This window comes from Felis catus, chromosome B3 (genome assembly GCF_018350175.1).
Source record: "Felis catus isolate Fca126 chromosome B3, F.catus_Fca126_mat1.0, whole genome shotgun sequence".
Lineage (NCBI taxonomy): Eukaryota > Metazoa > Chordata > Mammalia > Carnivora > Felidae > Felis > Felis catus.
In genome coordinates this window covers 135,699,591-135,725,067 of record NC_058373.1, presented here as the reverse complement: position 1 = coordinate 135,725,067, position 25,477 = coordinate 135,699,591, and the positions used below count along the sequence as shown (strand labels likewise).

At 50.3% G+C, this 25,477-nt stretch overlaps 1 long non-coding RNA gene across 1 annotated transcript; it reads left to right on the top strand.

Moving 5' to 3' along the window:
* Window positions 1–15,948: 15,948 nt before the first annotated feature.
* On the top strand, window positions 15,949–23,562 carry LOC109500992. The gene is made up of 3 exons (XR_006599937.1): window positions 15,949–16,358; window positions 23,084–23,155; window positions 23,301–23,562. It is a non-coding gene; the product is annotated as an uncharacterized LOC109500992 (long non-coding RNA).
* Window positions 23,563–25,477: the final 1,915 nt, after the last annotated feature.

The following is a 25,477-nucleotide window of genomic DNA, read 5'->3' as shown; positions in this document are numbered from 1 at the left end:
GGGAGCCTCAGTTTGCCCATCTGTAAAATGGCGATATTGATAATACCTACTTCCTAGCACCCTTGTGAGGGGTTCACAGAGTTATGTTGTCAGGTGTTCTCACACAGGGCCTGGACTAAAGTGAGTGCCAAGTCAATGTCAGCACCCACCTGTTATCATAGAAACTTCAGGGTGATTGAGTATCTCTGATATCCAGGGCAGTTGAGCTCCCCACAGCTGTGTCTAGTGCCCTACAAAGTTGAACCCTGCCTGGAAAAGGGATTATTGTGTGTGTGGGTGCCCTGGAGACCCGAGGATGTGCTGATTCTGCTTCCACAGGGGGGCAGGCAGTGAGCTGATTCCCCAGGCTTCAGACCCTGCACCTCCCCAGCTATCCCGGTGAGGGTCAGAGGCACAGGCCAAGGGGTGTTTGGGGAGCTCTGGCCTGGAGGGATGTGCAGGGAGCCCCCCCCCCCACCACGTGTGGGGCTGCAAGGCAGTGCATGAGCTTCTTACCTTCTCTGAGTGACATTTCAGAGCCAGTTAGCTGGGCAGCCTTCTCCCCTAGAGAATGGGCTGTTCTCTCACCCAGCTCAGAGGCTGAGCAGCCCCATTTTTCCTCGTGCTTTCCACCTTGCAGGAGCTGGCAGAGAATCCTGGGCCATGTAGGGTTTAATCATGGACCTTCCTCTTTACCAAGACCTAAGTTGGTCCAGGTGCTGACTGGCGTCCTCACCTTCATCTGCCTGGGCAAGGAGACTTCTCTTCCTTCTCCATCTGAACTCCATTATCGGTGCTCCATCCTTGTGGTCAAAGCTCTGCTCCCCGCCCCCACCTTCCCCCCAAACAGCAGGTGCCACACATTGGGCTTTCTCAGTCATTTACTCTGCAGTATGGGGGATCCATGCCAGTGGGGTGACAGTTACCAAGCACACGCAGAGTTGAGGAGGTATTACTTGGGGAACAGGATCTAAGGGAAAAAAATATGAGCTTCTGCCAGAGTTTTACCTTTCAGGAAATTGAGGAATTCAGGCTCTCAGAATGGTCCCCTCGTATTTTTTTGGTTTTCTCTCTTATTCCACTCACCCATCACTGACTGCTTCAGCCACATCAAATTACCGTCCTGACACTTGCCCACCTCCCCTGTGTCATATGTAGGTATCATACACACTACTGCCCACATACCTTTTTTATACATCCCCTTGCCAAGACTGCCTCTTCTTGCCTCTTTGTCTTCTGCAAACTTTAAGGCTCAGATCAACTCCACTCAATGCCTTTCACCCCAGGAAGTACTTTTGACTAGCCCAACCCACCCAGATCCCTATCCATAGAGATATTTTTTTTCCTTTTTTTTCCATAGAGCTCTTTTAGCCTCCACTGTCAGCATCACTATTTGACCATCATCAGATATTATCATGGGCATTAACCTTGATGCAAATATTCTATCTGCTCAGCTAGATTTCAAGCCTTTTGAGGAGAAGAGAACATTGCTTCAAACCATCTCCAACCCTGAATTCACAGAAATATGACCTATGTTTTTTCATGGAAGTGAAAATAGCTTAACCTAAATATGAAGAAGACGACAGAATTTCCGACAAGATGGGAAGTCTGGTCAGGAAGATGTTTGGGGAGCTAGGAGCTTTCTGGAACTCATATATGTGTATGTCACACTGTGAATAGTACTCACCCTGGATCCTCACGTAGAGGCAGGTAAATTCAAATGATATTCTTGTTTACTTGGCTGCTGTGGATGAGACGCAGCGCCAAGCTCAGAGGCACAGATGACAAGCTTGAGTACCGCTGTCCATGGTACTCAACCATCACCTCCACCAGAAAACCCAGGACACTGGTTAGAGACTCTTGTCCAAACATAGCCTAGGGGTCATAGCTGTAAGATCTTATTTTTTTAAGCTTGTTTAAACTTTTTATATCATTAGAAGATAATTATGATCGTGGCTGTGTTTATCAGTCAATAAAGTTGATTTATTTCATGGCATTTTACCTTATTTCCAACGGATGCTTTCTACCTCTGTTAGTTGAAGGGTGGAGGCATCATGTGTCTGCTCTATCAAGTCCCTCAAAATTATATTTTTAAGATTAAGGACCCTCATTACTTCATGGGAACTAATGCACTCCTGCCTTTTTGCATCATTTTGGAGACATTGTTTCAGCTCTGCCTCATGCTGACTGACCTTGGGGAGGTCAATTCACCTATATGGGCCTCAGTATTTTCCTTTACAAATATTTGAAGGGATGGGTGGGTTGGAATTGATTATATGAGAGATGTCTTTCTTTGTTGAAATGATGGCTCCTGAATTACTTGCCCTGTTCTCCACATCTCCATGAGCCTTCTTCTCAAACCCTTTAAAATAAACAAGAAGATCTAGGACATTTCCTACATCAAACCCAAAAGACAGATTTTCATGGGTGGCCTCACTGCCCATTGCCAAGAATAATGTGAAAACTCTACCTGTGATGTTGCCATCTTAGAAGGACATCCTAAACTCCCAGTCTTCTTATATTGAGGTGCCTTGAACGATATCTCAGCTTCCTCTGGTGGAAGTCACGTGGTGACTGATGTGAACAATGGCTTTTGTTCCATGCATGCCAGCTCTTCCAGAGAAGATCTGTGCCTACCCAGGAGGCTTTAGAGACAACAAAGCCTACTGATTTGGCTTCAGAACCAGAGAACCTCCTAGCGTGGAGCAAGGGTCTCAGAAGACTTCAGCTGCCTTTGTACCCCTGATAAGGGCACTCTGAAGAAGCCACCACACCCCTGCTCCCAGTCCTCTTGGCTCCCAGCCCCTGGAGAGATGGTTCAGGGCAGTGGTTACGTGATGTGGTCTTAGGCCTGGACCACTTCTAGGCTACTCAACCACCCCATCCCAGGATCCCAGTAAGAGATATTATTCTTGAGGCATTGAATGCTAGTAAATAATAAATGCCAAAGTGGACACAGGACAATGATATAGAGAAGCTGGAGAATTTTTACCAAAGATGATAGCTGAGTCTCAAATGCATTTGTCCCAGATTTACAGGCTGTAAATGTCCTTGGGAGATCACCTTGTATCGCCCACAGTCTCCCTGATAGCAGAAAGGAAGAACCAAAGATGCACACAGAGAATTTCAGGGGTCTCCATGCCCGGCCTCACCTCTTAAGAAAGACAACCTGGCCCTGGGCGGGGGGCCTGAGAACCCAGTGCTTCTCTGAGCAGAGTTCACTATGCAATGAGATATCACCACACACCTACTAGAATATAATGTCTAAAATTAGAAAGATTAATTGTACTTGGGGCACCTGGGTGGCTCAGTCAGTTAAGTCTCTGATTTCAGCTCAGGTCATGATCTCACAGTTCGTGAGTTCGAGCCCCGTGTTGGGCTCTGTGCTGACAGCTCAGAGCCTGGAGCCTGCTTTGGATTCGGCATATCCCTCTCTCTCTGCCCCTCCCCTGCTCATTCTCTCTCTCTCTCTCTTTCTCTCTCAAAAATCAACATTAAAAAAATACTTAGAAAGGTTAATTGTACCAAGTGTTTATGATGATGTGGAGGAACTTGAACTCATGTATTGCTGGTGGGAATGTAAAATAAAACAATTACTTTTGGAAACAATTTTTCAGTTTCTTCAAAACTTAAACATATACCTACCATATGATCCAGCCAGTCCACTTCCAGGTGTTACCCAAGAAAAACGAAAGCATTCAACACTTGTACATGAATATTCATAGCAGCTTTATTTGGAATAGTCCCAAACTGGAAACAACTCAAATATCTAAATATATAAATAAATAGGAAAGTTGTGTATCCATATAATGGGCTATGACTTAGCAATAAAAAAGAAATCTAAACTATTGTCATACCAACAATATGGATGGATGAATCTCAAAATAGAAGCGAGACAAAAAGAGTACATGTTGTATAATTTCATTTATATAAAATTCTAGGGCATGCAAATGAATCTATAGTGGCAGAAGGCAGATTAGTGGTTGCCTGGGATAGGGAAGAGGGACTCTGAAGGAGATGCGGGGGAGGGCAGATCACAAAGGGTCAAGAGGAAATTTTGGGAGGTGATGGATGTGGCCACTGCCTCGATTGTGGTAATGGCTTCACAGGTGTATGCCTATGTCAAAACTCACCAGATTGTATACTCTACATATGTACAAATGTATGTCAGTAAAGCTGTTTTTAAAAAAGAAGCTGCCACAAGAATACAGAACACATGCAGGGGGCTATAGACGTCTTCCGGCCCCAAGCTGGCTTTGATTGTCATGGGGGAAAGAGTGATTGTCCCCATCTGACATGAAGAGCCCAGTGAAGAGCCTGCTTAAGTGCTGGGACCGAGGTCATGCGGCAAGTCCAGGGCAGAGGCCATGGCAAGATCCACACTTCCTCCTCCAGATCCAGCGCTTTTTCTGGGGGGCACTGGCTGTGCTCCCGGCTTAGCAAGCCCTGGACTGAGGGACAGGGTGTCCCTACCACCTGAAGATATAATCTCCCTTCCACACCACACTCCTCCCCTGATAGTCATCCCTGGGTTTGGCTTGCGCTTGCAGCCAGGAGACTGGCTTAATTTGCAGAGAGAGGCCATGGTTACAGCATCTCCCCAGGGAAGTAATAAAGAGAAGTGTGAGATAAGGGACAAATGCAATTACCTAATAACGCTGTTATCGGTGGTAGAGGACACAAGCCAAGCCAGTGATTCCTGCCCCTGTCCCAGCATCCTGGAGAGGCTGACAGGGCCACCCAGCCCAGGAGAGCACCTGGGGCCAAGGGGCCATAGTCAGGGGTGGAGGGGGTGGGGTGCCAGGGTGGGCCAAGCACCCATTTGGCTTCTGTCCCTGTGTTCTCCCCTGGCCCTGGGGACCCACACAGTGCTTGGGGGCAGAGCCGGAGAGGGATCCTGGAAGAGGTGAAATAGCGTCAGCTTTGTGAATGGACGGACCGGGATGTAAGGCCTGGTGGCTGCTGGGCCTCAGTGATCCCAAACCGAGGAAACAGTGGTCCCTGCCTCATGCATAATGGCTTGTCCCGTAAGGCTGGTTCACCCTGCTTCCCCCTCCCTTGCTGTCTTTCTGGTTTCTTTTCTCCTCATTCTGTGCACGCCAAAGACAGGACGGCTGAGGACGAAGGAGCCGCTGGCCTTCAGAGCGGGAGCCGGAAATGCAGAGAAATTCGGGCAGACACATTTGCTGAGTGCTTACTGTGTCCCAGACACTGGACTGAGCACCTCACAGGCTTGCTCCCATTTAATCCCCACAACGAACCACATCACCAACAAAGACAACTGAGGCCTCTCTAGACTGTCACTTGCCCAAGGTCACAGAAAGCATAAAGAGGCAGAGGCGGGCCTTGAACAGTCTGACTCCCAAGTTTACGGCCTTGTGGACGAAGTTCCCTACTGGGTTTCCGGGGTCTTTCTTTTTCTGACTTCTGCCCCCAACCCGGGATAGGAGGCTGGGAGGGTGGCCCTGGCTGGGCTCCAGGTTCAGGTGCTCTCTTGCCACCCAAGCCGTCCTCATGACCTCACAGATGTGCACAGCACCCTACAGTCTACAAAGAACTCTCCCATCACTTACACCATTGGGTGGTTCTGACTCCCTTGGGAGAGGAGAGGGCTGCTATTATCCCGACTCCATAGAATCTGTGATGGAAATGGCATGGCTCCTTTCCCAGGGGCAAACGGCTCTATACGCATTGGACCAGGTTTTCTGCCCAACAACCCTGAGAAATAGATATCATCAGGTTCAATTTATAAATGCTGAAACTGAGTTCCAGAGAAGTTAATAACTTGCCTAAGTTTATAAAGCTAGAGAGCAGCTGAGCCAGTATTTCCTCCAGGTTGGCTGGACCTCCAAACGCAAACTCTGTAACACTCTGAAACTGAATTTGAACAGCGTTGATCATTCTAACACCTAATCTAATCTCTCTCTCTCTTTTTTTTAAGTTTATTTAATTATTGTGTGTGTGTGAGAGAGGGAAAGAGTAATCAGGGGAGGGGGAGAGAGAGAGGGAGAGGGAGAGAGAGAATCCCAAGCAGGCTCTGTGTGGACAGCATGGAGCCTGACGCAGGACTCGAACCCACAAACTGTGAGATCATGACCTGAGCCAAAATCACGAGTTGGACGCTTAGCCGACTGAGCCACCCAGGCACCCTCCCCCCCCCAACACCTAATCTAATCTAATCTAATCTAATCTTCCTCAGTCCCTCCCAGGGGAAGGCTCTGAGGTCCTTGACTGAAGGGTCAGTCCTGACATTTTCTGAGCCAATCAGACAACATTCATTCATTCCTTTGACAAAATGCATGAGTGCTTGCGCCCCAGCAGCCATGCGGACGCTGGTTTCTGAGTGCCCACACGTCATGGGCCCTGCCTGGAAAAGATCACTGCCTGGTGAAGAGGGAGAGGAACAGTGTGTATAAGGGACAAAACCCACATGGACCTTGGTGTCCTCAGGTTACCTGCAGAGGTAATCTGCCCTATTCTGAGCCTCGCCATTCGGCAGTTTCCATGGATATCAAGTCGTAATAACCAATTCGACGAAATCAAGTACAAATCAAGTGTCTGTTTCAATCTTTGATATCATCCCCTTCTAAGTTTTTATCCACTTGAACTGATTTCAATCATTCATTCAACACTGACTGAACACCTATAAGGCTCTATGCCTGGATAAGTGAGTTACTAACAATTATAACAACCACCCACCAAAAATCATCAACATTGGGTGCTTGGGTGGCTCGGTTAAGTGTCTGACTTCAGCTTAGGTTGTGATCTTGCAGTTTGTGGGTTCGAATCCCGCATCGGGCTCTGCGCTGACAGTGCGGAGCCTGCTTGGGATTCTCTCTCCCTCTGTCTCTCTGCCCTTCCTCACTTGCACACTCTTTCTCTCAAAATAAATAAATGAACTTTGAAACATATTTTTTAAGTCACTAACATTCCCTGAGAATTTATCATGCACTAGCCACTCTTCTAAGTACTTCACATGTATTTTTTTTTCCCATTAGAGATGAGAACAGGATAACGTCTTTCATTTCAGTTTTAACACAGTTAACCTACAATGCTATATTAATTTCAGCACTTCGCATGTATTAATTCATTTATCCCACAACAGCCTGATGACGAAGGTACTGTTACTATTCCCTGTACAGGAGGAGGAAACAGAGAAGATAAGGATTTTGCCCACAAAAAAATGGTATTGGACAGATACGTCATCGTGGGATTCCTGGGTGATCTGAATATACCCAGATCTGAGAGTTAAGACCGTCCGCCAGGGCAGGCCATGTCCTTTTACCAGTCCCTGATTCTAGCATCAGTCTTCACATCCTTGTGGCTTTTATATAAATAAAATAAGCATGGGCCCCCGGGGTACCTCTGAGGCACAGACCTAGCTGCACTAAACACTCAGAATCGAGATGTGTGGGCCCTGCCCCTTGGCTCTGAAGCTAGGAGGAGGTCTCTGAGAAACGCTGGGGGTGGGCACATGACTCCTTTACCAGCTCTGGCCTCTTCCCGCTGCCCAACACACTCCTTCCCTCATTTGGAAGGTAGGAGCTGGACCACATGGGAATGTCACGGGACTTGAGCAGGACAGGGTGCCACGAGAGACCACTTGTCACCCACATGAAGTTAGGGGATGGAGCAGGAAGGTCCTCACTGCTGAAGTAAGGGTCGGCTAGATCCATTTGTTATAGTTGAACTAGTTTAACTGTTATAGTTTAAGTAGTACCTGGGGGCAAGGAGGTCTTCCCCCACCACCTGTCCAACCTCAGGGGTCAGCTCCTTTCGGGAGCCTTCCCTGACTCTCCAGCCTTCACTGTTCTCTCAGACCTCATCGACCATAATATCACAGACTCTGGAGGAACCTATGGATCACCTTGATGGGAAAACAAAGACCAGCCCAAGAGCCCGTCGGCCCTGACCTTCACTCTGGCCCCTTCTGATACCCTACGAGCCTTTTGCACTTTTCCAGGACTATGGCCTGGTCGTGTGGTCACTCCACCTGCCTGCCTTTGTCCTGTCGCCTCATATCCTCGTGGGGTCCTACTGAGGCTGTAGGGGTCTTCCTGTGGGTGTCTCCACCTGCAGAGATGCCTTTGGGTTTCTTCCAGAAATGTGGGACCAGTGGAGCTTTGAACTCAGAGGAGCCTGGGGTCTGGTGCTTTGCAGGGCAAGACTGAGTGAAAACACACCTCTGCTTTTAGGAACAGTGGCCACTGAGCTCAGCCCTCCGAGGTAAGGACCACTAACCACCCCCACTGCTGCTCTGAACGGGGCGCGGCACCAACAGTAGCTCTGGAAGACGTGCAGTTAATGGTGACGTCAAGACTCGAACCCAGGGCATCTGCTTCCAAGGCGGGGACTCTTCCATCGGCACCGCGTTGCCTCTCGCCACGGAAGGTTCTTGGAGAGACTGGAGGCTTTGAAGACAGGGGTGGTGTCTTCCGTCTCCTGAAAGTCCTGGACAGGCTGACCGCGGGAGCCGCTCTCCCAGACCTGTTTGTGGATCACATGTTCCCCACTTCCAGTGCGAGCAAGAAGCCCACCTGCTGGGCACCTGCGGCTGCCCGCCCTCCTGGTGCCTGAGGCAGTTGGCACCACGGGGCCGCTGTTTTCCCTCCTTGTTTTCCTGTGGAGGAGTTACCTCCTTCCAGATCGGGAAAGGAGGTTAGAAGAAAATAGCTCAGCAGCTGTCCCGAGACACGCTCGCCTCCGTTGTTTGGCCAATGCAGGGCTGTTTGTGTTGGGTCTCCGTATGGTCTCCGCACATCATCCCCTCTGCCCCCGCTCTCAGACATCAGCTGCCGTGCTGTCCCCGGTGAACGGTGCGGAGTTCACTTCTCCGGGGACGACCCTCCATCAGTGGGGAACAAGCTCTCGCCTCCCTTACGCGGGACGGTTCCGAAGTGCATTTTATACCATTCCTCCGGGGTCCCTGGCGGGATGGACCCCAGCTGCCCATGCTGGTGACTGACTCACTAGAGCACACATCGTTGGCATTGCCTGCTTCCTTGTCTTACTCTCTTGCTCCCTCACTGTGGCCTCTTGGGCCCACCTCCAAGTAAACCTCCTGCACCTGAGTCCTTGTCTCAGGCTCTGCATTAGGGAAAAGCCAAACTGAGACCAAAATGTGAGGCCAGGCTGGCACAGAGCATGAGATGGAGGGCAGACCCTTGTCTTAGGAACCAGGAGACCCGAGTTCTGATCCTACATCGCTGCTAGTGGGTTGAATATGTAAATGAATGAATGAGTGAAGGAACGATGTGGCTGTTACTCAGCCCACTTTGCCGATTTGGAAACATGGGTGGCATTTTTAGGGCACAGCAATTTCTGGCTATACATTGTCATCCTCTGATGATGCCCCCCCCCCCACTTGGATTAAATGTGACCATGCGACTGTCTTTGGTCAATAAAACGTGAGCAGAATATGTCTGACCTCTGGATGAGAGCAGTTTGGAGACAAATATTCCTGTTTCCCTGCTCCGGCCAGCCGTGAAGCCATGTGCTGAGAAGGAAGTGCCTGGAGATTAAAGCAGCCTGAGTGCCAAGTCATCTCATAGGGGACAGGGACCCTGGAGGAGCCCAGGCTGAGAATGGAGTGTGTGTGTGTGTGTGTGTGTGTGTGTGTGTGTGTGTGTGTGAAATAAGCTTCTGTTATTTTGAGCCAGAGATTTTGAGGATACTTGTTACTGAAGCATAACCTAGCTCACCCGGACTGACGCACAAACCAAGCCCTGAGGACATTGATGGCAGAGCTGGGGGCCTGGAACCCAGGCATTTCCTCCCAGCCCAGATAACCCTTGTCCTTGCTAGAGACCTGTAATCATCTCCCCACGTCTGGAAGCAAGGCACTGTGGCCAAAGAGCCGGCATTTCCGTTCTATTCCAGTTGGCCAATCTCAAGGGAGCCCCTTAAAGGTTCTGTCCCTAATCCACCAGCTGACCTGGGGTCACCCATTTATACTAAGAAGAGGTAGGATGAGATCAGCGGTTCCTAAACTACCCTGTGGAGCCCCTGCTCCCACAGGAGTGCTGGGAGCTGGGTCTGGTGGGTGATTGCAGTGTTCTCTCTCTTCCTCAGAACAGAACAGTTCTTGTCACGTCTGTTTTGCGTTTGGGGGTTTTCACGTTGGAGAAGATCCATTGACAACAGCTTGATAAACGCTGGGCTGGATGATCTGTGGCTTAAAGATGAGGACATTTTACTGCAGATGCCTGAGTTTGTCGATTCCCACCGAACTCTCCAAATGAGAAATTCCAGGGCCCTCCTCCCTGACCCCCAGACATCCCATAAATGCCTAGATTTCCGGTGCGAACAGAACAAAGGAGACACTTTCCGTGGCCCCGGCCTGTGCGTCCGGGGTATGTGAGCCGCTGGATCCCCGCGTGGCTCCCGATGGGTCAACCAAACACAGAGCTTCACGTTGGGTTGTCGGTCTCACGCCCTCCCCTCCTGCAGTGTCAAAAGCGCTGCGACTGGGGTCTGGAGATCTGGTTTCTAGGCGGAGCTCCGTCACCCTCTTACTGAGCGACTCCTTTCCCTTTCCTGCAAAAGAAAATAGCAAACAGTGGAGCCAGCAGGGTGCTAAGCAGTTGGCATGTCGTAATAAAGAATGTGCCAGGTGAGGGTGGAAGAGGGAAGAAAGGGGGCTTTTGTCTGCAGGAGAAAAGTCAGAGGGGAGGTGAGAGCTGGCTTTAAAACTCTGCGAGACTTTAAAACTCTCACAGAGAGGATGGGTGAGACCTCTTCCATCACGGCGATTATCAGTAAGTACAGTACGATGTTTTCTAGTTGTTTATCTAGACTGGCAGCCCCATGAAGACAGGCGGGTACCTTGTCCGTGTTGTTCACTGCCACGTGGAGAACAGAAGTGGTACGTTCAATGTTTATTGAATGAATACACTTGTGCTGTGTGGCTTGCAAGGGCTGAAAGTTCCAGGGAGGCCACTGATTCCTCTCTGCCTCCCCATGGCCAACAGCTCTGGTCAGCCCTCCCTCCTCTGCCCTGTTCTCCCTGCGCCTCCCTGAATCAGCCACTTCCTGTCGTAATTGGAGTCCGAATCAGACTTCCTGCTGCTCAGGGTGCCGGCTTGGATGAATCTAATCAGGGCTGACGGAAAGTGGGTGATTAATTAGCTGAGGAGGCTGGAGGCAGGTGGCTGCTGAGCTGGGCTGAGCAGAGAAACAAAAGGAATTTATCCCCAGAAAAGGAACAACACCCCCAGCCCATTCCAAAACCTTCATCCAGCACTAAGAGCTCTGAGCTGCTGGCTACAGCAAAATCCTTATGCTGACACCAGCAGGAGGTGGGGGTGACTTAGAATCACTGCAAAATTCTAAGATAAATTCAAGGCATGATATGGAGGGTCTCAGGCTGGGGGAAGGTTTCCTGTTAAAACCTAGAGGTGAGTAATATCGGGCTGATGCCACAACTGGGAAGGGGAAACTCCAAAGCCATACCCGTCTGCCGTTATATTAGAAATCTATCACCCAGCACAAGGGAGGGGATAGTCCATGATGGGTCAGGCTGACCCAGCCCTTGCTTTACTCCCCTCGTGGGGACTGGGGACCTGGTCCCAAGCCCAAGACCTTCTGGCTGGATCTGCACAGAATCAGCGTGCCAGAGCTGAAGGGCTTTGCAGTCTGGCAGGCACGGCGTTCAGATCCCACCTCCGTCCCTGGTAGCTGGATGACACTTCCTGAACTTTACTTTCTAAATGCGCAAAAATGTTGCCAATAATACTTACCTCTTGTTGCAAAGATTCAGCGGGATGATACAGATCAAGAATCCAGCCGGTGCCTGGCTTTTGCTCCACACATGTCAGTTACCTCCTCCAACCCCTCTGCTCTGCCAGCCTCGCTGCCCACCCACAGGCTGCCTGCACTTCTCTCTCTCTGTTGCCTGAAGTGGGGCCCTCTGGTTTCTTCCGTTGTGAGGGCTTTTCGTGACTCCTGGCCCCACCTCTGGCCCCTGCTCAGGCTGTCCTCCTCTGAATGGCCTTGAAGGGCCCATCCATAACGTGGATCCTGAGTCAGGATGGAATTCATCACGTCCACAGACTTAATCTCATTTACCCCTCCCACCAGCACCGAGGTAGGAATTATCTACATTATCTACAGAGCAAGGTTCTGCTTTGCCTAAGATCCTACAGCTGGTGAGTGGTGGGGCTGGGATCCCATTTCTGACTCAGGAGACTGTATTTATAGCTGTTCTGTAAACCAGTATGTGGAAGGTTCAGCAAAGCACCAAGGAGGGAATCATTAGCTCTGGAGCACCCAGGAGGACTTCATGGATGAGGTGACATGTGAGCAGAGATCTAAAGAATAAAGGGGACTCCCGCGGGCAGAGGAGAGCAGGAAATTACATTTCAGTTGGCTGGAGAGATGGAGTAGAGGTAGGAGCACATGGAATGTTGGGTTGCAGGAAGAGGGGAGAGGAAGAGGAGGGAAGGCAGATCACTTACTTGGGAACCCATTACTGTCATCTGGAGAGAAGGGATGATGGCTTGAAGCAGGGTGGAGGAATGGACAGTTGTAGACGGATGGGGCTTGTGGGGGGCAGGGTGTGGATGAGATTGTGGGGGAGGGCGGACTGGGGGATGAAGTAAGGACTCAGACTCGGGTGACCGAGTGGATGGCACTGCCTGTTGCTGCAACCCAGAAGGCTCGGGGTAGACGAGGCCAGTGCTGCCCCTGGCGAGGTGAGGACCAGTGGAGATGTCCAGGGGTGCTGGATGGGTACTCACGAGGTACTCATGCTGAAGGTGGAAGCGGTGGGGTGAGGCAAGTGGGGGGTGGGGGTGGAAGACTGAGGACAAAGATGAGGCACAGGTGGGGGCCAAGCCCACAGGTGTGTTGGGACCCTCTGCTCTCTTGACCCTGCAGGTGCATTTCTGACACCAACATTCCTTCCTATTCAGAGTCCAGAGGATGCTGGAGACTCTGGGTCTCCAGCCCACCCCACCCCCTGGCTCATGACCTTGCACTTTTTGGAGTCTGGGATTATGTAAACCCAACTCCTATCGTGCTAACAGTCGATTCTGCCCCACCCTTCCCAGTCACACGACCTAATTATAGGCTAAGTCCTCCCTTAGATTTTGTTTGTTTGTTTAAGCTCCTGAGTTACGCGTTAAGTTTCTGTCTTTCGGGGCGGAATTCTCACTGATACTTTCCCTAAGGTTAATGTCTCTTGGGTGTCATTCTTGAGTCATAATGTGAAAGCTTTGTTTGTTTTAAAGATGTTTCCAGACTCACTCAGGCACTTACAGCCCTCAAGCTATACGTTTTCCTGGGTGTATTCTATTAGTATTAGCTGTTTATAACCGTGGAACTAATTACCTCAAAATGGAGAGGGTTAAAGCAATCATAAACATTCATTATCTCACTGAATCTGAGGCTAAGGGATTCTGAACGGCTCCGCTGCACGATTCTGGCTCAGGCTGTCCTGAGAGGTGGCAGGCAAGGTGTGGCCCAGGGCCACAGCCTCATCCAAAGGCTCAAATGGGCTGGAGGGTCCTTTCCAAGGCGGTTCACTCACATGAATGGAAAATTGATGCTGGCTGTTGGCGAGAGGCCTGGGTTCCTTTCTCCATGGGCTTCTCCAAAGGCCTGTTTGAATGTTCTCATGAGACAGCAGCTAGCTTCCCCCAGAGAGAATGAGGCAACACACTGCCAGGTGAACACATCTTTTATGACCTGACCTCAGAACTCACTTCACTTCACTTCACTACCGGCCACTGAAGTCAGCCTTATTTAGCGTAGGGAGGGCTACACAGGGGTGTGAATGCTGGGAGGCAAGGACTTAGGGGGGCTGTCTGGAAGGGTGCAGAACCAGGCCACCTGTGGCTGTGCCTAGGGCACCTTCCTAGCACCCCTGCCATCTGGGAGAAAAAGGCACATCCACCCTGCTCTGTGGGAGTCAGTCTCATCCAGAGAAAAATGGTACCATCGCTCCCATTGCTGTGGAGGGCTGCCTCAACTCCTCCCCCAGAGCTAAGGGGCCGGCAGAACCCCGAAGAGAGACAACTTCAGGCCCACCAGCCCAAGCCACACCATGGCAATGAGCTCATCTGCTTCTTTTCTGCATGAGTGCAGGAGGCTCGGTGATGGCCGTGGTGGGGGTATTACTACGGTGGGTTCTTTGATCTTCTTCTCGGGTAGAGGTGTCATGAGTGATGACAGGTGTTAGACCAGAGAGGCGGGGTTGAAGTCACATGTGATGGGGCATGGGCCAAAGCTACTTTTTTTTTTTTAAGAAAAAATTTTAAACATTTTTCTTAACATTTATTTTTGAGAGACAGAGTGAGAGCTGGGGAAGGGCAGAGAGAGAGAGAGAGACAGAATCCAAAGCAGGCTTCAGACTCTGAGCTGTCAGCACAGAGCCCGATGTGGGGCTTGAACCCACCAACCATGAGATCATGACATGAACTGAAGTTGGACGCTTAACTGAATGAGCCACCCAGGCACTCTTACACCACTTTTAAAAAGGAGATTGTTAAAACAGCCCTGCTTCCTGCACCTTTGCTGTTAGGAGTAGTTCTGTGTTAGAGCAGCTTTGGGGATTCCTGGGTGGCGCAGTTAAGTCTTCGACTCTTGATTTCAGCTCAGGTCATGATCTCATGGTTCATGAGTTCGAGCTCCACATCGGGCTCTGTACTGACAGTGTGGAGCCTGCTTGGGATTCTCTCTCTCTCCCTCTCTGTTCCTCCCCCATTTGTGCTCTCTCTCAAAACAAACAAATAAACTCTAGGAACACCTGGGTGGCTCAGTCAGTCAGGCATCCGACTGCGGCTCAGGTCACGATCTCCCAGTTTGTGAGTTTGAGCCCCGCATGGGGCTCTGTGTTGACAGCTCAGAGCCTGGAGCCTGCTTTGGATTCTGTGTGTGTCTCTGTCTCTGTCTCTCTCTGTCTCTGTCTCTCTCTCTGTCTCTGTCTCTCTGTCTCTGTCTCTCTCAAAGTGGCGTAGGAGGGAACAGGGGTTATGGAGCAGACAGGTTCAAATCTTGGCTTTGACACTGGTGAACAGATGACCTTGGTCAGGAGAAATGCATATTATGATCCTCAGTTTCTGCATCTCTAAAATGGAGATAGTAATAGTGCCTAATTCCAGTGTCAAATGAGAAAATAGGTGTGAAAGTCCCAGCACACATGTGACACTGAAGGTGACTTCTTTCTACAGATGGTTGTTCAGCTTATGTCCGTGAAAGGCAGGACAGGGACTTCAAATTCTACCTAGTAGGGAGGCAGGGTTGGAACTCAGTTCTATCGGGTTCTGCTGACCGGCTTCCTTCCCTCTCGTGCACATGCTCAGGGGCTGCAGGGGGGGTCCTTGTGTCTTCCCTCAATGTCCCCCATCCCATAGTGTGCTGTCCACTCCATCCCGGCAGGCCCCTGGCCCTCTGTGCTCTTTCCCACGCCCCTCCGGAGTCCATGCAGGCCCTGGGGTCCCCCTTCCTGATGGGGACCGGGGCTCCTGGCCTGCCAACACTCCTCCTACTTTGTGGAGGGAGGGGTGCTAAATTATAGATTTTGTTTGCTGGTTTTCTCCGGCTCAAAACCCTTCTGTGGCTCTTGCTGGAAGGCATGCCCCTCCCCCAAGAAGCTCTACCGGATTCCCAGGCTGCGGGGTGGCCTTTTGCAAACTCCACCGCCCCTCAGAGGTTCTGATGTTCCACAGACGTGCCCTCTGGATAACCTCACACTAGCTGGAGCGGGTCTTACCCACCATATCGTGTGCAGCAGGAAATGACAAAATAAATACATTGAAAACCAACCTGTATACACTATAGATAAATTCTACGGGGTAACACTCCCAAATTCCTAAGCCTCTTCGTCCAGAATATGTGAGATTCACCTGTTACCGCCTGGCACAGGGGACCTGCCTAGCAAACGCTTGCTGACCGCCGGGACTAGCTTTGGAAGGGAATCCTAGAAGGCCTGAGTCCTTGGTTTCCATTTCCCTGGGCGGCTGGGGCAGGAGGCTGGGCTGGAGGAAGCCAGGGTGGCTCTGTCCTCAGCACAGCTTGGGGTAGGGGGGTGTTGCTTGGCCTCCACTCTGATTCCCTGGCTGTCGGGTTGCCTGGCAACCATTGTTCATTTCATCGCCATTGACTTTGAAAATAAAAATCAATTTCCTTCATGACGTGAGCCGGAGGGCATATTAACCCACAAGTTCAAACAGCCCAATGTTATTGCTCAAAGATTTATGAGTACGGATGTGCACAGAGCATCATTTATAATCAGAAAAGTGTTTTGGAGGGGCTGATCCTAAACGTCTGTCACACGGGTGTGATTAAATCAAGGCCCTTTCTCCCCACAGAATATTCCTCAGCTAATAAAAAACAATGACGGAGATCTTGGTGTGCCGACGGGGAAACGCTCTCACGAGGTAAGCGGAAAACAGCGGCTGCTTCAGAACAGTGTATACAGCGTGTTGCCGTTTTTGTTTAACAAAGCAATTGTGTGGGGTTTGCGCACATGTGCCCATCAATGGAAACATTCTGGAAGGATGCACAGCAAAATGTAAGCAACTATTCCCTCTGACGCATGGGATTGTAAGTCATTTTAATCTTCTTTCTACCTTTCTGTATCATTTCATTTAAAAAACAGAAGAAGCAGGAGCACCCGGGTGGCTCAGTCGGTTGAGTGTCCGACTCTTGATTTCGGCTCAGGTCAGGATTTCAATGGTTTGTGAGTTTGAGTCAGGCTCTGCATGGACAGTGTGGAGCCTCCTTGGGCTTCTCTCTCTCCCTCTCTCTTAGCCCCTGTCCTGCGCACGTGCTCTCTCTCTCTCTCTCTCTCTCTCTCTCTCTCAAAGTAAACTTTAAAAACCAAAAACTTAAAAAAAAAAAAAGCACCTGTTACTTTTTCAGTTTGCAAACACACTGATGTATCGTTTCTTTCCCAAATGGAGAATTCCAACTCTGGATGCCAGGGGCCAGGCTGGAGCCCAGCAGGGGAGCAGGAGGAAGGAGGGAGACAGACACTTTCCCAGGAGCAAGGAGAGTCCTCCCAAGTAGTGAGCTCCCCTGTCTGGTGTCCGGGGGTGTCCAGGCTGAAGCCAGACGCTGAGGAGAGAAGTCCCTGTGGCGGGAGTGGCTGGTCGGGTGTCTTCCGGGTTCTAGGATGTGAGGAAGATAGACCCAGCTCACTAGATGGAGGGAGAGGCAGGGCACGGACATCAGGCCGAGACCAGCTGGACCAGGGGCAGGGGCAGCAGAAGGGTCTTCTCCTTGGACCGTTCCTCTTCCTCACCCTCTCTCCAGGCTGGTGTCCCCTCAGAGCCCCCCTGAGTTTCACACTCTACATCCTTGATGTTCTCTTTCACGCGCATGGCTCCGACCACCTCCTGGACACAGACCATGCCCTCCTCTCCACACCTGAGCCCACCCTCCAGGCCGCCCCTCTTCCTAAAAGCTATGGTTTGGGGATTGCGTCACCCTCTTGCCAACAGCTTTCACTGGCTTCCTCCTGTCTGCAAAGAAGCGCTGCAAGGCCCTTTAAACCTGGCTCCCATCCACGCTCTCCCCGCTTCCGTGCATCTTTGGCTTTGCCTAAGAGTCCTCTGTCTTGCCACATGCCACCCTTCCTTTGTCTACAAGACAAATTTGCATTTTTCCTTGAAGGCCCAGCCCAAATATCAATCTCCCTAGGAAGCCTTCCTAAATTCTGTAGGCATTGCGTATTTTTTGCTCCCATAATCCTTTGTACGTTCCTGGTCACAGCACTTGTTGCACTCCACCATTACTGACATTGACTTGTCTGCGTCCCATGATTAGCTTGTGAGCCCTTCAGGTCAGATGGCTTTTCTGTCCCAGCTCCCAGCTTGGGGTCAGCACATGGGGACACTCAGGAAGTGCTGGTGTGATGGATGGGTATGTGGGGTGGAAGGAGGACGAATGGATGGATGGATAGATGGATGGAAGGAGGACGAATGGATGGATGGATAGATGGATGGAAGGAGGACGAATGGATGGATGGATAGATGGATGGATGGGTGGATGGGTGGGTGGATGGAAGGAGGACGAATGGATGGATGGATAGATGGATGGAAGGAGGACGAACGGATGGATGGATAGATGGATGGAAGGAGGACGAATGGATGGATGGATGGATGGATGGAAGGAGGACGAATGGATGGATGGATAGATGGATGGGTGGGTGGATGGGTGGGTGGATGGAAGGAGGACAAATGGATGGATGGATAGATGGATGGAAGGAGGACAAACGGATGGATGGATGGATGGAAGGAGGACGAATGGATGGATGGATAGATGGATGGAAGGAGGATGAATGGATGGATGGATAGATGGATGGATGGGTGGATGGGTGGGTGGATGGAAGGAGGACGAATGGATGGATGGATAGATGGATGGATGGGTGGATGGGTGGGTGGATGGAAGGAGGACAAATGGATGGATGGATAGATGGATGGAAGGAGGACGAACGGATGGATGGATGGATGGAAGGAGGACGAATGGATGGATGGATAGATGGATGGAAGGAGGATGAATGGATGGATGGATAGATGGATGGATGGGTGGATGGGTGGGTGGATGGAAGGAGGACGAATGGATGGATGGATAGATGGATGGAAGGAGGACGAACGGATGGATGGATAGATGGATGGAAGGAGGACGAACGGATGGATGGATAGATGGATGGAAGGAGGACGAATGGATGGGTGGATAGATGGATGGAAGGAGGATGAATGGATGGATGGATGGGTGGATGGATGGATGGGTGGGTGGATGGATGGGTGAGTGGGTATGTGCGTCAGAAATTCTAGATGTGGTTTTCAAAGGACTCATCCACAGGTAAGTAGATGAGTAAGTGAATGGATGAATAGTGTTCCTTTCAACATATAAACATGTAATTTCTCCCATCTTAAAAACGAAACCTCAAAAAAGAAAAATAAAAACCTCCCCCAATCCCACACCCCCTCCTTCTCATTATAGTTCCTTAGAAGAGTCGGTCACTATACCAGTCTGCATTTCCTCTCCTCCTGTGCTGTCTTGTGCCCTCTCCAATCAGGCTTTCACCGCTCTACTGAAACTATGTTAGACCAAGCTGGTCACTGGTCACCGACGATCTCCACATTGCTAAATCAACAGTCGATTCCCAGTCATCAGCTTATGGACTTTTCACGGCATTTGACATACCCCTTGTCTTTGAAAGGGGTTATTGTCTCAGCAAAGCTCCTGGTGCGCATCGCCACTTGGGGCCTGGAGCTCAGTCTATGAATAAGTCTCTTGCCGGAGGCCCCTCACTAGTAAGTGGGGCCCCTGCACCCAACCTTCGAGTGAGCGTTGTTTTCACCGCCCCCACGCTGTCTCAGACTAGCCTGTGAGGACGGAATGCCAAGGGGGGAAATGCCAGGGGACTTCACACAGTAGGGACACTATGCCGGCCATCTCCATGGTGATCCCTGACACCGGTGACCTCCACGCAGGGAAGAGTCAGGGGGCAGGACAGCAGGTGGGAGGCTATACCGCGGGGAGGGAACAGTTAATTTATTAGTCATACAGGCCAGCCAAGCTTTTCACTTAAGCCCCTTTGTCTCCTTGCAATTGCCTCCCATCAAGCAATAGAAAGCAATTTGGTTAAGTGGGGGATTGAATCACGCTGCAGCCATTCAGAAAGCACTTAACGCCTTAGACCGCGATGGTGCTCTGCTTACTTGGAAAGCGCATTTCTTCAAATGCAGGGCTCTCAGGCTCTCTGCCCCTGGGTTTGTACGATGATACAGACTAGAGAACGTCAGCGCTGATAAAGGCAGCTCCAGAAACGTCTTTCTGGGTCAGTCGTTTCACCTTGAAGGGACAAGAGAGGGGGACCGTGGTGAAGTCTTGTCCGTCTCTTCCTCCCGAGGATCCCCTAAGCGCAGGCACGTCTCATCTCACAGACGGGGAAACTGCCTCTCAGAGAGGTGAACTCGCTCACTCGGGTTCAAATCCCGGGCTTGAATCAGCTCTTTCTCTTTTCTTTTGATTTTGAACCGTTTCTTCATAACCGTATCTTCGCGTATTACCTTTATTTATTTTGAGAGACAGAGCAAGCGGGGAAGGGGGGAGAGAGAGAGAAAGAGAGAGAGAGAGAGGGAGAGAGAGAGAGAGAGAATTCCAAGCAGGGTCCGCATTGATGCGGGGCTTGAACTCACACACCATGAGATCAACCTGAGCAGAAACCAAGGGTCATGCTTAACGGACTCAACCGCCCAGGCGCCCCTTACTTCTAATTAAAAAATTTTTTCCATTACAATACTCAGCTCCTGAGTTTTCCCCATTTTATCTCCTAATCTCTGCAACTGCAGCCACTGAGTTCAGGCCCACATAACTTTGTGCCAGGGTCACGGCCACCCCGCCCCACCCCTATGATCGCTCAGTCCCCGATCTTGACGTCGTCTGCTTCTCTGCTACACCGCTGATTGAGAGGCCTTTCTAAAGAGCGGATCTGGCCCAATCTCTCCTCTGCCGAAAACCCCGGTGGCTCCCATCACCCACCACAGCCCCGGAGCCTCAAATGGTGGAGAAGGGACGGTGACCAGGAAGGCACCAGGTCTGCCTTTCTGTCAGATTTACTCTAAAGCTCAGCTCCTCAGTTCACAGCATAGTACACAGCCCTCATCCTGCCTCTCCTCTGTGCAAAACCCTTCCTCGCTGCCCACTCCCCGCAGGATACAGTCTAAGGACCTTGGTCCAACATTCAAAACCCTTCACTATTCAATCCTGCCTTGGCCCTCCCACCCGAGGGACCCACTCACCATTTCCCAAATAAAATAAGCGCTTTCAAACTTAACGAGCCTCTTTATACCTCAGGGCCTTTGCGTATGCTCTTCTTCCCTCTTCCCCCCCACCCCAACCCTGATCCAGCCCCTCGTGCTCACCCCTCTCCAGCTCTTCCCCAAACTGGCCGCTTCTCACATTTTAGGTGTCAGCTTCAGGATCATTGCCTCAGAGAGGTTGTCCTAGGTCAAGGTCACGTAAAGCCAAACCCTGAGTGGGGAGACATGGGTGAGTGATTGATTGAGGAAGTGCTGGAGTGGGGAAGGGAGACTGAAGGGGGTCAAGGAGACAGGACAGGCAAAGAGGATGTGCCAAGCAAGTGTGTGATCTCTGCTCTGACCCCCTCACCCCCCACCCGGGAGCCTTGGAGAGTAAATTACAGCTTGGAGTTTTCTCTGACTCCAAGCAAGGGCTCTAGGCTTTTGTACTTCTGCACATGGTCAGTGGCAGGAGCCCCCAGCCCCTGGGGGGTGGAGGGGGGCTAAACCCCAGGCACTTCCTGTTTTTCTGGGCAGTTTCTCTGAAGAACCCCAAGAAGGTTCTCTGTGAGAAGCCTAAGAAGCAGAACCAAGGTGGAGAATGGGCCACGGAACCAGCTGGTGGGATCTGAGGGCTGTGGGCACAATGTCTGCCCCAGAAGCCATCCTCGGAGCGCCTGGGTGGCTCAGTCGGTTGAACATCTGGCTCTTGATTCTGGCTCAGGTCATGATCTCAGGGTTGTGGGCTCAAGCCCTGCATCAGGCTCTGTGCTGACAGCATGGAAACTGCTTGGGATCCTGTCTCCCTCTCTCTCTGCCCCTCTCCCGCCTGCTTTCTGTGTCTTCCTCCAAATAAATAAAAACTTAAAAAAAAAAAAAAAAGGCAACTTATCTCTCTTCCCGTTAAAAAAAAAAAAAAAAGAAGAAGCCATTGTCAACTACCCGCCCAGAGAGTCTTTCTCCATATCCACAGTCTCAGCCCTTTATTTCTGTCTTACAAAAAACCCCTTGTGGGGTGTTTCTGTTTTTGTTTTTTGTTTCTGTTTTTTTGTTTTGTTTTGTTTTTGTTTTTCCTGTTCGTGGTCTCTCTCCTCCTGGAGAACGTGAGGGCTTTGAAGGCAGGGACCCTGTCTGTCTTGTCCACCATTTTATCTCCAGTGCTCAGGGAAGTACTTGGCATTAGTTGGTGTTCATGGGCAGCTATGAAGTGAACGAATGAGTGAATGACCAGACACAGCTAGTAAATGATAAAGCCCTAATTTAACGCTCCAAGCCCAACTCTTTCTACTTCAGAAATTGAAAACCTGTGAACCAACGCAAAGAAAGAAACGGGCAAAGTTATGACAAAAACGTCTTCATCTCAGATGTTTTAATGGATGAATTCTTTCAAACTGCCAAAGGACAAATAATTCCAGGGAACATACACACTTTGGCGGGACATAGAAAAAGACAGACAGCTACCTAATTTATTTTACAAAGCCAACAAAAACCCTAGATAACATCTGAGGTAGACAGAGCAAAAACTATAGACAGGTCATGTATACAGACAAAATTATATTCATTTGCCCCCCTTCCCTTAATAATAGAGGCCTGAGTTTTAGCCGAGCACATTGATGTCTGCAATAAACGTCTACATTTCTCAGTAGTTAGGATTCAATTGTATATTAAGAGGCTAATACGACATAACCAAGTGGGATTTATCCCAACGATGGAAATTTACAATCATGCAAGAAAAAGCACACTTTGCTTTTCTCAAAAGTTTTTTTTTTAAATGTTTGTTTATTTTTGAGAGAGAGAGGGAGAGAGCACAAGCAGGGGAGGGGCAGAGAGAGAGGGAGGCGGAGGATCTGAAGTGGGCTCTGTGCAGAGTGGAGAGTCAGCACAGGGTTCGAACTCATGAACTGTGAGATCAGGACCTGAGCCGAAGTCGGATACTTAACCGACTGAGCCGCCTGGTACCCCAGCACAGTTATCTCAGTAGATACTCCAAGCGCATTCGATGAAACTTAGGTCTTCATTTTAGCAACTCTTAAAATTAAAAATGCAAGGAGATTGCCTTAACGCGATAAAGAATAAGTATCCCAACTTCTCTGCTTAGATCACGTTTTATGATGGAATACTAGAGGGATTCCCATGAAAATCGGGATTAAAATGAAGTGACCTCTGTCACTGTATCAAGTGTGAAGCGTATGAATGAAAGTGACCAGAAAAAAAAAAATGACTTACATGAGATAGAAATTTTCCTCTCCGCCAATAGAAATCTGGACGTAGGAAATTCAGGGCCACTCCCTTGTTATTTGGGCACAAAATGTTTTGTTTCCCACCATCCTAGCGTTTTCCTTCCATTCTAGGTCTGTATTCGTTTCCTGTTGCTGCTGTAACAAGTCGCCACAAACTTCCTGGCTTAACGCAAAATGTCTTATGTGAGCAGTCCGGGGCGGGGGCGGGGGGGGGGGGGTGGAAATACTCGGGAGCCTCCCGGGGCGAAAATCAAGATGTGGGCAGGGCTGCTGCCGCGCCTGGAGCAGGCGGGCTCAAGGGGAACATCCGTTTCCTTTCCTTTCTCAGCTTCCACGGGCTGCCCGCGTACCTTGGCTTTTGGCCGTGTCATTCCAACTGGTGTTTTCGTGTCGTCTTCCTCTTCCCCCTGTGAGGACCCTTCTGATTACGCTGGGTGCCTCCCGATAACCCAAGGGGGATCTCCCCATCTCAAGATCTTCTGCTTAATCACGTGTGCAAAATCCTCTTTGCCATAAAGCCAGTACACTCACAAGTCATCTCCCAACGCGAGTATTTGTTTACAGGTATCCATGTTTACCAATATATTTGATGAGGCTTTCTCTCTCTTTTTTTTTATTTAAAAAAATTTTGTTTTAACATTTATTTATTTTTGAGACAGGGCATGAACAGGGGAGGGGCAGAGAGAGAGGGAGACACAGAATCTGAAACAGGTTCCAGGCTCTGAGCTGTCAGCCCAGAGCCCGACACGGGGCTCGAACTCACGGACCGTGAGATCATGACCTGAGCCGAAGTCGGACGCTTAACCAACCGAGCCACCCAGGCGCCCCCTCTCTTTTTTTTTAATGTCCATTTATTTTTGAGAGAGAAAGAGAGCACGAGAGGGGTGGGGGGTGGTGCAGAGAGAGAGGGAGAGAAGGAATCCCAAGCAGGCTCTGCACTGACGCGGGGCTCAAACTCAAGAACCGTGAAATCATGACCTGAGCCGAAGTCGGACGCTTAACCGACTGAGCCACCCGGGCGGCCCAATGAAGATTTCTTCTTAAATCTCTCAGACCGGAGAGGGAAAGCAGTTACCTGGGCCAACCTTATCTTTATAAATAATAACACTACTGAGTGTTTCGTATGCACTGGCCTCCGTGCTAAGAGCACTGTCTTATTTAATCCTGTGGCATAGTGACCGTCTTCTTTTGCTGGTGACGTAAGCTCAGAGAGGGAGGGCCTTAGGACCAGGGTAGGGATTTAGGACCACACGCCTCACCCCTGGAGGCCGGAGAGAAGGAGCACAGCTGGAGGTGGCAGAGCAGCACTTGAACCCAGAGCTCCTGGCCCCTCATCTGTGTTCTGGGGGTAATGAGGCCTTGCTTATTTATGCAGCTGTGGTAACCCAGCCCTTCCCCAGGGGCCTGAGGGTGGTTGTTCCTTGTGCTGAAGGTCCCTGTGGGTTCTATTAAATAGCAGCTCCCTCTAGTGCACTGAAAAATGACTAGGTTGATTATTAAAGAGGAGGGGGAGGAACAGAGAGAGAAGAGAGGAGGTAGGCAGAGAGAAGAAAGGAAGAAAAAAGCCCTTTATAACCAAGTCTAGGAGCTGGGGACAGCACAGGAGGAGGTCTGCGAGAGCCAGCTCTGGAGTTATTGGAGAAAGAAGCTAGCATCCCCTGGGGGCCTTGGGAACAAACATTCTGGTAGACGAGGAGCCAGGTGGAGGAGCCAGGAAGATCTAAACACAATCGGGAAATCTGCGAACCGGGCTGGCTTCCCAGTCCCCGCCCCTGGGTGTCACAGTCAGGGTCTGACTCAAGGAGCGCGATCTCCTGGTACTGGGAGAACCTGCGGCCTTCAGTTCCCAGAGTAGAGAAAGAGCCGAGCTCACTGCCACCCAGAGGCGCCTCCTGTGCCCCCTGGAGGCCTTGTTACCTGATTCCAGAATGTCAGCACCATGGAGGAGGCCTGAGGCCACAGGTCTGGCTGCCCTGCTTCTCCCAGAGGGCCCGTGTCCCACTCGGGGGGCAGGCCAGGAACAGAGTTGGGTCTGTAATGTCCCAATCTCTTTAATCATCTCTAAACCTTTCCAAAATCATCCCTAACTTCCCTTAAAGAGTTCATAGTGATTGAGAGAGGCATCTGGAGACAGCCTGTCTTCGATTGTCAAAACACCTCCCGGTCTAACTACCAGTTTGCGGGAAATGTAGGGGGCAGAGGAGCACGAGAAGACAGGACAAAAATGCAATCAGATAAACACAAAACCCCTGCAGGACAAGTGACCCAGTTTCTTCCACAAGTGAATTGCAAGAGGAAAAAAGAGGGAGGCCTAATACAGAGACTTAAAGACACATCAACCCAATGCAAAGTGGCAGCTTCCTTTGGGTCTTGATTTGGACAAACCGACTATAGAAAAATAGAGCCTTGAAACATTGGCATTCATGATACTTAGAAATCATTGCTATATTTTAGGTGGGATGTTAGGATGATGTTAAAAATAAAGGAACCTCGTCTTTTGCAGAC